This window comes from Tenrec ecaudatus, chromosome 3 (assembly GCF_050624435.1).
Source record: "Tenrec ecaudatus isolate mTenEca1 chromosome 3, mTenEca1.hap1, whole genome shotgun sequence".
NCBI classification, from domain to species: domain Eukaryota; kingdom Metazoa; phylum Chordata; class Mammalia; order Afrosoricida; family Tenrecidae; genus Tenrec; species Tenrec ecaudatus.
In genome coordinates this window covers 149821024-149833614 of record NC_134532.1, presented here as the reverse complement: position 1 = coordinate 149833614, position 12591 = coordinate 149821024, and the positions used below count along the sequence as shown (strand labels likewise).

Below are 12591 nucleotides of genomic sequence, written 5' to 3'. Positions count from 1 at the left end.
TCAAAACTACCAGCTGCTCTGTGGGAGAAAGAGGAGACTTTTTACTCCCCTAAATAAATACAGTCTCAGAAACCCACAGGGACAGTTCTACTCTGTCTTATAGGGTCACTAGAAGGCACAATCAACTTGATAGATTTCAGTTTAGTTTTCAATTTTTATTTCAAAGTTAGAGACACCAACAGATAAGAGGAGAGGACCATGATTTACTAGCAGTTTGACTATGGGTAGAGTGCTCTTAAGCTTCTTGGTTCTTAGGTTTATAGTCCAGTGAAGAGAGTTAGTTAATAATATTGTGCAGGATGAAAATGCTTATAGGGTTACATAACTAACCCAAAGTCTCCCAGTAAGGGCAGACCTGGGAATGTTCTGTCTGAATAAAGATCCTATGCCTCTGCTCCCCATTACAAAAGGACAGCAGCACATCGCCCACTGTGTCATTATAGAATCGTTAGAAACCTTGGTTTGATTGCGGTCAGATATGTTGCAGCCCGATTGGAATTAGGTGGCTAAGGGGTGGCAGCACTAAAATTTAACATCAAGATGAAATTATCTTCACCTCAGGAGTAAAAGCACACTAAAGTCATGCCGAAGTAATTTAACTTTTTAGAATGGGTAGTTCTGGTTCATTGAAGAAACAAATTTCTCTGAGAATATTATGAAAGAATGTACTAAAAACAATTTTAGTAAATGTGGTAGATATATGATCATTTGTCAATTTGAGCTTTAATAGTGTAGGGGTGGAGTCTAGCTTGTCAATCAGATCATAGCCAATGAGGCCTCTGTGTGGGCATGGCCTTCTCCTGAGAATTCTGGAAATCCAGTACTTCCCCCTTGGAGGTGGGAGACACTCTCTCTGCCCCTCCCTGGGAGACATTGCAGCTGACAAGACACATGGAGCTACTCTAGTGCCCTGAGCTGGAGAAGCCACATGGACCTACCCTGGTTGCAGACCTCTGAAGCTGGAGAAGCCATGCAGAGGCCCCTGCCAGCGCTGAGATTTTCCAATGACATTGGATCCAAAGACTTTCTACCCACTGCCCTGTGATCTTCTACCTTCAGCATCATTGAGTGTGTTTCAAGAGTCTGAAGAGGACTTTATAGATTGGTATCGGACATATGGGATAATATTGGACTTATCGACTTGGTCTGAACTGGACTGGGATGCTTTCTCAATGTTCAATTGTTCTTGTATATAAATCTCTTCCCTATACGCATATGTGTGTCCATGGATTTGTTTCTCTAGTCTGCCCAGACTAACACAGCTAATTTACACATTGCAGCATTTCAAAAACAGGTTGAGAGAGCAAGGCAGACACAAGAATTCTCACAATTTTTAATAAGGCATTGCATACTATAGATCATTATCTAGTTTGGATCGCAGGGTGTTAAAATACGTTATTATTCTTGGTGCATCTTGCATGCAGAAATGCACTGGCTCTAGCGCGTAACATTAAGGAGTTCTGTGTTTGTAGGTGGGGCGGGGAGTTGTTGTTTGACTTCCTTTTAGTAGACAAAAAAGGTATTTGTATCTTTTCCTTTTGGTCATTTAAACTTGAATAAGGATAATAAGACAGAGAAAAGGTCTTTTAAAAATGTGATTTTTTTAGCATTTGATTTTAATGCAACTATTGACATTAGTTGTTGACTAGAGATTTGTTGTTTTGGAAATTCCTAATAGCAGAAGCATGCTTCATATATTGCATCAGGAAAATCATTGTAGTTACATAGCTTACATAGGCTCCTGATCCCGAGTTTCAGACTATGTACTTCAAACAATAGCTGACAGGTCTTGGGGAAGAATGAGTTTATGGAAGTGCCAGGTAAATGTAATAATAAGATCCACAGTCCTAGGAGCCAGTGACGTTAGCCAAGAGGCAAGAGCAGGCTATTTGTACATTACATTCCAGCATGAACGGCCACTGCCAAGGATGAAAACAAGCTCCTGTGCAGAAATAGTGCTTTGGCACATAGACCGTTCTCTGAAGATGAACAGGGACCGTGCTACAGCACCAATGCGCATCAACCTAGAAAAATTGTATAAGCAAAGGTTTCCAGCATGAAAGGAAAGTAGCTCTGCTGCTACACTGCCACTGCCTTTTTGCTTGCGAAATTCATTATTTAAATGTGTAAATTATTTGGGGGTTAAGGGAAAACTACTAAACCTAAACTGAATAGTGTTTTGTGGTGTGTTGTTGTCTTTGTGTTTTCAGGGGTACCTATCCTGGGGCGTGTGTTCAGGTTAGGTTGACAGTCTAGTTGGAACTTCTTGGAGATGCCTTGTTTCAAATCCCATGCTATATGGAGTAGAATTTAAGTTCCATGAAGTCAAAGGTTTTTGTTGTTGTTGTTGTTTTGTTTTCACTCTTTTATTCACAGATGTATCCCCAGCATCTGACAGCACACCAACCCTCCCCTCCCCCCCAAAAAAACCCAAACTAATTACCATCCAGTCAGTTCCAACTCGCAAGCACCCTAGAACTCACTATCATTGAGTCCACGGACCCCTGTGGGCATGAGACTGTAACTGCTTATGAGAATAGAAAGCCCAGTCTTTCTCCAAGGAAGCTGCTGCTGGTTGTGAACTGCTGACCATGCAGGTCACACCCCAATACGTAACTACTGTACCTCCAGGTCCAGGGTAAAACTGCCCCTGTGAGCTTCTGAGACTGGAACTCCTTCCTAGAGCAGACACCCGACCCTTCTCCCTCAGATAGACTGATGGTTTCAAGCTGCTAGACTTCTCGCTAGTAGCCCAACATGTAGCCCCCTGCCACCAGGGCTCCGTTTGGCTCACAGTAGATGCTGACTATTTTTCAGTGGATGAATGATATCAATGCCCCAATACATGTGGTTTCTATTTTGAAATGTTCTATTGAGTGACTGTTGACACATGGAGACCCTGTAGGGCAGGAAAAAATTGCATGATAAGGTGCCTTGGATGTACATCTTTAGGAAAGCAGACTTTCACATCGTTCTCCTATAGAGTGGCTGGTGGATCTGAACTGCCAACCTTTCCACTGTTAGTCAAAATTTTAACCAGGGAGCCTCCAAGGCTCTCTCCACTTTGTTCAGGCTTCCTTAGCAAATAGATTTAGCATATGTTTAAATTAATCCATAACTTGGTCTTAAAGTCATGGTCATTGAAATGTATCCTTTCCTTCCTTCATACGATTTTGCACAAATTAGGGCCTTATCTAAATAGCAAACCATTAGCCCTAGAGCACTTCACTCAGCACCCTAGGAACTCACCTACACAGTGGGCAATTAAATAGAATGGAAACCATGAAAGCCCTAAATCTTTCACTCTGGAAAAGAAATCAAAACCTTTCCCCAATGTCAGGCCACCACCCATTTTTCAAGGAACAGCTCAGCTCACAGTTCACATGTAAATATTCTTTACTTTGTTTCAATGGGGGCATGTCAAGTTCTCAAATAAGGCACAATATTCTCCATAGCTTCTCTTTTCCTGCCCCCTGATAGCAACATTTTCTGTGTCTTTAGATGTTGGAACTTTAAAAAGGATCCCGCGGAATTTGACAAAACCCCAAGTATGTCTGTGCTTGCATAGATTTCGGGGCAGAGACCTTATTTCTCAGAGCTAGTCATCAGCGCATTGGTCTGCTTACCGAGGGGATGAAAGTTCCAGTCTATCCATAGGTGCCCAGGAAGAACGGCCTCATGATCTACTTTCAAAGAATCAGGCACAGAGAATCTTAGGAAGTACCAGGCTACTCTGACCCACACAGGGCTGCCATGAAGTGGAGTAAAGTCCACAGCAACAGTTTGGTTTGCTGGTCTTCGTCTTGAATGCCTTTTTCTTTTTTAATCATTTTATTAGGGGCTCATACAACTCTTATCACAATCCATATATATATATATAATGTAAAGCACATTTGTACATTCATTGCCCTCATCATTCTCAAAACATTTGCTCTCCACTTAAACCCCTGGCATCCGGTCCTCATTTTCCCCTCCCTCCCCGCTAGCCCTCCCTCATGAACCCTTGATAATTTATACATTATTAGTTTGTCATCTCTTGCCCTGTCCTGTCCCTAAAATCATAGCAGATAAAGATTGCGCTGTGGCGGCTGATTCTAAGATCCTGGTGGTGACTGCGGGAGTCCGTCAGCAAGAGGGGGAGAGTCGGCTCAATCTGGTGCAGAGGAATGTCAATGTCTTCAAGTTCATTATTCCTCAGATCGTCAAGTACAGTCCCGACTGCATCATAATTGTGGTGTCCAACTCAGTGGATATTCTTACACACGTTACCTGGAAACTAAGTGGATTGCCCAAACACTGTGTGACTAGAAGTGGCTGTAACCTGGATTCTGCTAGATTTCGTGATCTGATGGCTGAAAAACGTGGCATTCATCCCAGCAACTGCCATGGATGGATTTTGGGAGAGCATGGAGACTCAAGTGTGGCCGTGTGGAGTGGCGAGAATGTGACAGGGGTTTCTCTCCAGGAACTGAATCCAGAGATGGGGACAGACAATGACAGTGAAAATTGGAAGGAAGTGCATAAAATGGTGCTTGAAAGTGCCTATGAAGTCATCAAGCTAAAGGGATACAGCAACTGGGCTATTGGATTAAGTGTAGCTGATCTTATTGAATCGATGTTCAATCTCTCCAGGATTCATCCAGTGTCCAAATGGTGAAGGGGATGTGTGGCATTGAGAAAGTAGTCTCCGTTCAGCCACTTTTCTGTTGTCCGTCCCCCAGGGAGGAGGTCACATGTAGATCCTTGTAATCAGTTCCCCCTTTCCAACCCACCCTCCCTCCACCCTCCCAGTATCGCCACTCACACTGCTGGTCCTGAAGGGTTCATCTGTCCTGGATTCCCTGTGTTTCCAGTTGCTATCTGTACCAGTGTACATCCTCTGGTCTAGCAAGACTTGCAAGGCAGAATTGGGATCATGATAGTGGAGGTGGGTGGGGGGGGAGCATTTAGGAACTAGAGGAAAGTTATATTTTTCATCATTGCTACATCACACACTGAACTGCCTCATCTCCTCCCTGAAACTCTTCTGTAAGAGAATGTCCAGTGGCCTAAAATGAGCTTTGTGTCTCCACTCTACACTCCCCAGTCATTCACTATGGTAAGATTTTTTTTGTTGTTCTAATGATGCCTGATGCCTGATCCCTTTGACACCTCTTGATCTCACCAGCTGGTGTGCTTCTTCCATGTGGGCTTTGTTGCTTCTGAGCTAGATGGCTCCTTGCTTACCTTCAAGCCTTTAAGACTCTAGATGCTATATCTTTGAATAGCCTGGTACCATCCGCTTCCTTCACCACAATTGCTTATTCACCCACTTCGTCTTCAGCAATTGTGTGGGGAAGGTGAGCATCATACAATGCCAAATTAATAGAAGAAAGTATACTTGCATTGAGGAGTACTTGACTAGAGGCCCAATGTTCTTCTGCTACCTTAATACTAAATCCATAAATATATGCACACAGGTCTATTTCCCCATCCTCATATATAAATATATTTGCATATGTACATGTCTTTATCTAGACCTCTATAAATGCCCTTTGCCTCCCAGCTCTTTCCACTATTTCCTTTGACTTTCCTCCTGTCCCATTATCATACTAAATCCCCACCAGGGTTTCATCAGTTTCTCTTGGTTACACTACCCTTGATCATGTCTTGCCAGGCCTCCCACACCCTCCTCACCACCAATTTGGATCACTTGTTGTTCCCTTGTCCGTGGGTTTGTTAACACCACTACCTTTTCCCCCACCTCCCCCTCTCCCATGTCCCCCTAAAACTATCGGTCCCATTGTTTCCTCCTCCAGATTGTTCATCCAGCCTATCTTATTTAGACAAACCTGCAGAGATAATAACATGCACAAAACCAAGAAAGAGCAAAACCAAGCAACAATACGCAACAAAACAACAACAAACCAATGACAAAAAAACAAAAGCAACATGAAAGAAAAGCTTGTAGTTAGTTCAAGGAATGTTTGTTGGCCTTTAGGAGTGTTTTCCACTCCAGTCTGTTGGGGCACCACACCCTGGCCCCAAAATCCACCTTCAGCATCCCCTGGGGACCTCGCAGCTCCGTTCCCTTGCTATTCTGTTGCACCCCCTTAGTGTTTTGCCTCCGTGTGGCGGGAACAAATCAGGTACAATTCCCACACTGTGTCTCCCGTGTGGTCAGTTCCCTGTAGGTCAGTGAGGGGCATCACGTCTCATAGTGGGGCCGACCATGTGGTCCCCTCTGTCGACTGGCTGCTCTAATTGGAAATGTCATCCTCACGGCCTGGTGGGCCAGGCTGTTCTCCACTCTCTACTCTGCCCTCTTCATCTGCTCCCGTGTGCTCCAATCAGATCTGTCCCTCTCCCGGAGCTGCAGATTCAATGCCATCCTTTGAAATAAATTCTTCTTGGGGGAGGGGCAGGTACCCTGGACCTCTCCACTGCTTTCCAACTCCACGCTGGAATGTTGCATTCACATCTTGGAGCACTGGGTTGCCATCTGGTCCCTCTTTCCCTGTGAAGATATAAACAATACCCTCTCCTTGGGTGAGTTAATGCCCTGTGCCCCCACTACCCATTTATTTATTATTATTTATTTTTCCTTTCCCCAACTCCTTTTTAGTTGTCTACCATGAATATCCCTTTATTTGGTCTGGTCCCTGCCATATTACTTGGTCCTCACCCCAGGAATATTTGTATACCATAGCTTTTTCCCTATGCCCCCTTGGCATTTTTTTTTAAGCTTACCTCAGTGTACTCATGTTGTACTTGTCCTTTTGTGCTTGACTTACTTCGCTTAGCATGATTTCCTCTAGTTCTTTCCATGCAGCGATGTGCTTCATAAGTTTATCACTGCTTTTTAGTGATGTGTAGTACTCCATTGTATGTATATACCACAGTTTTTTAATCCACTTGTCAGTTGATGGAAATTTGGGTTGTTTCCAACTCCTTGCAGTTGTGAACTGTGCCACAATGAAAATTGAAGCACAGATGTCTGGCCTTGGTTTGTTTCTTGTGTCTTCAGGGTATATGCCCAGTAGGGGGATTGCTGGTTCGTATGGTAACTTGATTTCAATCTGTTTTAGATATTGCCAGATCGATTTCCATAGTGGCTCTACATACTTACAGGTCCACCAGCAGTGGATGAGAGTTCCTGTCTCCCCACAGACTCTCCAACACGTGTTGCTTTCTGATTTTTTCAATTGGGCTATCTTTGAGGGTGGTAGGTGGTACCTCATTGTTGTTTTAATTTGCATTTCTCTTATGGCTAAAGATCGGGAACCTTTTCTCATGTTTGTTGACCATTCAGATTTCTTCCCCTGTGAACTTCTGTTCAGGTCCTTTGCCACCTCCTCAGTTGGAAATTATTATTTTTCTTTCTGGAAGTTAGCAGAGTATTATAGATTTTAGTAATAAGGCCTTTGTATGTTGTGTCATTGCTAAAGATGTTTTCCCAATCCACTCTCTTATTACTCTCTTGGTGAATTCTTTCAATGTACACAGGTATTTTATCTTCAGTATATCCCTTTTGTCAATTTGTGTCTCCTCTGTGTTTGTATCCGTCCCTGTTTCTAATAGCCTATGTATTCCCTGTGCCAAGGTTCTCAAGTTGGTCCCAGTTCCCTCTTTGATGGCCCTAATAATTTGGGGTTTAACTTCAAGGTCTGTGATCCACCTTGAGTTTATTCTTGTGCATGGAGTGAGATAAGGGTCTTGCCTCATTTTTCTGCAGGTAAATATCCATGTTTTCTAGCACCACTTGTTAAAGAGGGTATCTGCTTCCCAATGGATATTTTTGGGGTCCTTATCAAAGATCAGTTGTCTGTATGCTCATGATTTTATATCTGGGTTTTCAGTTCTTTTCCATTGGTCTGAGTATCTGTCATTGAACCATGCGGTTTTGGCCACTGTGGCTGTATAGTATGTGCTAAAGTCAGGTAAAGCAAGCCCTCCAACTCTGTCCTTTTTCTTCAGGAGTTCTCTGCTAATTCTGGGCTTCTTCCCTCTCCATATGAAGTTGGTAATCAGTTATTCCATTTCTTTGAAGAAAGATGAGGGTAATTGTATCGGGATTGCATTAAATTTACATAGTGCCTTTGGCAGAACTGACATATTGACTATATTGAGTCTTTCATTGGTTGAGGTCGCTCTTGGTTTCTTATAATAGTGTTCTGTAGTTTTCCCTATGTAGATCTTTTGTTCTTTTAGTCAGGTGTATACCTAGATATTTCAATTCGTGTTTGGCTATTGGGAAGGGTATCACCTCTTTAATTTCCTCTTCTGCAGTCTTATCCGATGTGTATAATAGTCCAATGGACTTCCATTTGTTGATCTTGCATCCTGCCACTCTGCAAAACTCTTCTATTGCTTGCTTCCAATACTCCCCTTGTGGAACTTTTCGGGTTTTCCATTTATAATATCATATCATCTGCAAATAACGATAGTTTCACCTCTTCCTACCCCAGACGAATGCCTTTGATGTGTTTTATTTGCCTTATGCTCTTAGCTAAAATCTCCAGCACAATATTAAATAAGAGTGCAGACAAGGGGCATACTTGTCTGTTCCCCTTTTTCAGTGGGTTTATGTTATCCTTTTCTCCATTGACTACCACGTTGGCTGTTGGTTTTACCTGTGTAGCTTGTATTGTCTTTAGAAACTTTCCTTCCATTCCCATCTTCTCAAGTATCTTAAATAGGAATTGGTGTTGGTTGTTGTCAAATGCTTTTCTGCATCTATCAATATTATCATGTAGTTCTTATAATTTTTCAATGTGGTGAATAATAATAACATTCTTTTGTATAGTGAACCATCTCTGCATCCCTGGTATGAATCCAATTTGGTCATGGTGAATGATTTGTTTTATATACTTTTGTATCCTGTTAGCTAATATTTTATTAAGGAGTTTTGTATCAATATTCAGTAGAGAGATTGGTCTGTGGTTCTCAAATCTTGTGGGATCCTTTCCAGGTTTTGGTATCAGAGTTATACTAGCTTCATAGAAGGAATTTGCCATCTTTTTCTATGTTCTGGAAGAGTTTGTGTAGGATTGGTGTTAGTTCTTCCCTAAATGCTTGGTAGAATTCTCTAGTGAAGCCTTCTGGTCAAAGGTATTTTTGTTGGTAATCCCTTGATAACCTTGTCTATTTCTTCTATTACTATGGGTCTGTTTAGATTCCTGACGTCCATTGAGGATTGTCTAGGGAGGGATTGTTTTTTTCCAAAAATTTGTCCATGTCTTCCAAATTGTTGAATTCATTGGTGTACAATCCTTCATAGTACTGTGTGATTATTCTTTTGATTTTATTAGGGTCTGTTGTAATGCCCCCTCTTGCATCACTTATTCTTGCTATTGAAATTTGTCCCTTCCTTTCTTTGGTTAGGTTTGCCAGCGGTCTTTCGATTCTGTTTATACTTTCAAAGAACCAACATTTAGCAGCATTATTTTTCCCATAGTTTTCTTATTTTCCCTCTCCTGAATCTCAAGCCTGATGTTTATCATTTATTTTATTTTATTTTATTGCTATTAGTAGGATTGTCCTGCTGACTCTGCTCTAATTGTTGTAAATTCTGTGCCAGCATATCAATCATGAGTCTCTCTTCCTTTCTCAGATGTGCATGTATTGCTATTAAACTTCCTTTGAAAACTGCCTTTGCTGTGTCCCATAAATTGTGGTACCTCATGTGCTCATTCTCATTGGTTTCTAGAAATTTCCTAATTTCATCTCTGATCTGTGCCAGTACGCACTCCTTTTGCAGTAGAGTTATTCATCCTCCAAATGTTTGTTCTTGTTTTGTTCGTCTTCCTTTTGTTGATTTCCAGCCTTATGGCACAGTTGTCAGAGAGAGAGAAATCCGTATGATATCAAAGTGCTTAAATTTATTTAGATTCGCCTTATGCTGCAGCATGTGGCCTATCTTCGACTATGTGCCCTATCGGCTTGAGAAGAATGTGAATTTTTTTGTATATGCATGAAAAGCACTGTAAATATCTTATCGGGTCAAATTGTCTAATTGTAGTGTTTAGATCTCTAGCCTCCTTGTTGAGTTTCTTTTCCTGTCACCTATCTTTCTCAGATAGTGGTGCATTGAAGTGACCAACTATAATTGTTGAGGCTGTGATTTCTTTTTTCATCTTTTGGCATTTTTGGTTGCCATATTCAGTGGGTCTCTCATTTGGGGAATATATGTTTACAATGCTTAGTGATTTTTTGTCTACCATTCCCCTGAGCATTATATAGTGTCTCTCCTTATCTCCTTTTATGGTTTTCACTTTGAGGTCAATTTTATCTCACATTAGGATTGCAACTGCTGATTTTTTGAAATTGCTGTTTGCTTGGTATACCTTTCTCTAGCCTTTGATTCACAGCCTACTTTTGTCTGTAGCCTTGAGATATGTCTCCTATAGGCATCAAATTGATGGGTTGCATTTTCTAAGCCAGTCTGCTAGTCAAAGTCTCTTAATGCCTGAGTTCAGGCCATTGGTTTTCAGGGCTATTATCTCCATCTTCGGACTTTGTGATGTTATTTGCACCTTTTGTTTTGGGTGTTTTCCTACTTTCCTTTCTCATTTGTGTATTGTGCGTGTGTGTGTATCATTCTTGACTTCTTTCCATCCTTAAGCCAATGCTATCTTGGGGTCTGTTTTCTCCTTGTTGCCCTCAGGGTGAAGTTGTTCTATGGGGAAGTCTCTTATATATGCTTGGTGAGTGTTGTTCTTCTGCTCATATTGAGTCGGCAAGAATCTTTTGTAGGGATGGGTTTCTTCTAACGTATTCTTTGAGGTTTTCCTTGTCTGGGAAGACTCCTACTCCTCCATCTATCTTGATCGATAATATGTCTGGGTAAAGTATTCTTGGGTTTGCACTGTTTTCCTTCAATTTTTGAAATATGTTACTCCACTCTCTCCTATTCTTCATAGTTTCTGCTGATAGGTCTGAGCATAGTCTTATTTGGGAACCTTTATATGTGATTGCTTGTTTTTCCCTAGCTGCTCTCATGATTTTCTCCTTTTCCTCAAAGTTGGATAGTTTAACTATTATGTGCCGTATTGCTTTCTTGGGATTCAGTCTAGCTGGTGTACTTTCAGGCTCCTGAATGGTTGCCTGCTTTTCATTCATTAAGCTGGGGAAGTTTTCCTCCAAGAATTCTCTCACTATTGTTGCAGATGACTTCTTTGTTGTGTCTTCCTCTGGTAAGCCAATAATTCTAATGTGGTTCCACTTCATAGCATCTGACATAGCTCTTAGGTTTTCTTCAGCTTCTCAGATGATCTTATTAGATTTTTGTTCACATTTGTCAAAGTCTGCTTGGCTGTCCTCCAAGTCACTGATGCAGTTCTCTGTTTCCTCTAGTCGATTCTCGAGGTACGTGCTTCAGCTCCTGGTTTCTGTTATCTCCCCATAAGCTCCTGTAGTTCCCTTTGTTGTATGGCCTTTATCTCCTCTATCATTTCATCCTTTTTCTGTATTGTTTCCCTCATATTCTGTATGACTCCAAGCAGCATTCTGAAAATGTTTTTCTTTGGGAGCTCAATGTCTACTTCTTCTATGCATGTCATTATGTTCAAGACATCTTCTGCCATTGCCTTTTGTTTCTCATGTTTTTTTGTTGAGGTGATTGGGGCTGATTGCTGTTTGTGTTGCGTTGCTTTAGAAGAGTCAGGTGCCATTTTCCAGGGCACTAAAGAGCCCTGGCTCTCTCTGGGAGACTTGTAGGAATGCTTCTTCGAACTGCCTACAGCTAATTTCACTATGGAATTAACCTATCACTTTATTCTCCTGTGGCTTCCCTCTCAGGGGAATGACCCAGAAGGCTGGTTGGTTGCCTGCTTTGGTGTTGCGGAGGTTGGGCAGAGGATCCTGCAGCAGGTTTGAATGTTGACGAGTGTTAGCCGAGCTGCCTTAGGCCCGAAGGCACACAGGCAGGAAATCCCCCGGGAAGAGGTTGGACAGAGTATCCCCTGGTGGAGGTCGGCCTGGCTTTCTCCAACCTCATGCTAGTTGCACAGGGTGGAGCTCACCTAACTGGGTGTAGCACAGGCATAAATGCCCTAGGCTAAGGTGAGTAGTCTGGAGGTCAGGAGTGGAGTGTGAGAGAAAAGGAAAGAGACAAAGAGGAGAAAAAACATAAAATGTAAACCCGCTGAGACTGCGGGAGGGGGATGAGGGGGGCGGGGGGGATATAAAGAGAGGGAAACAAAAACAATGTAGCTGAGTCCAGATCCCCACCTGTGGAGCTGAAAGTGTTTAGTCCCTTCCTAAGGAGGCAGTGGCAGCAGCACCCTATGGCTGTGTTGAGAAAAAGCCCCTGCACAGTCCTCCAAGACTGTAGGGAGATAGAGAGAAGAGATGGAAACAAAAGTAACAATGTAGCTGAACCCTGATCCTTGCCGGTGGTGCAAGTGTCCAGTCCCTACCCTGAGGCAGGCAGCAGCAAACTGTGGCTGTGTTGAGACCAAGCCCCCCTACAGGCTCCAAATGATCCTGGCTCTGGCAGAGAGTGTCAGGGCCAAGATCAAGCCCCAGCCGGCCTCCACTGTGATAAGCCCAAAGCCCCCAGCCCCTCAAAACCCCATGGGTCTGTGCCTACTTACCTTTATGATGCTCCTC

The 12591-nt window shown here is 42.5% G+C and overlaps 1 pseudogene; it reads left to right on the top strand.

Moving 5' to 3' along the window:
- The window catches only part of LOC142442407 (L-lactate dehydrogenase B chain-like), a 73975-nt pseudogene that overhangs the window by 54619 nt on the left and 6765 nt on the right, over positions 1-12591 (top strand).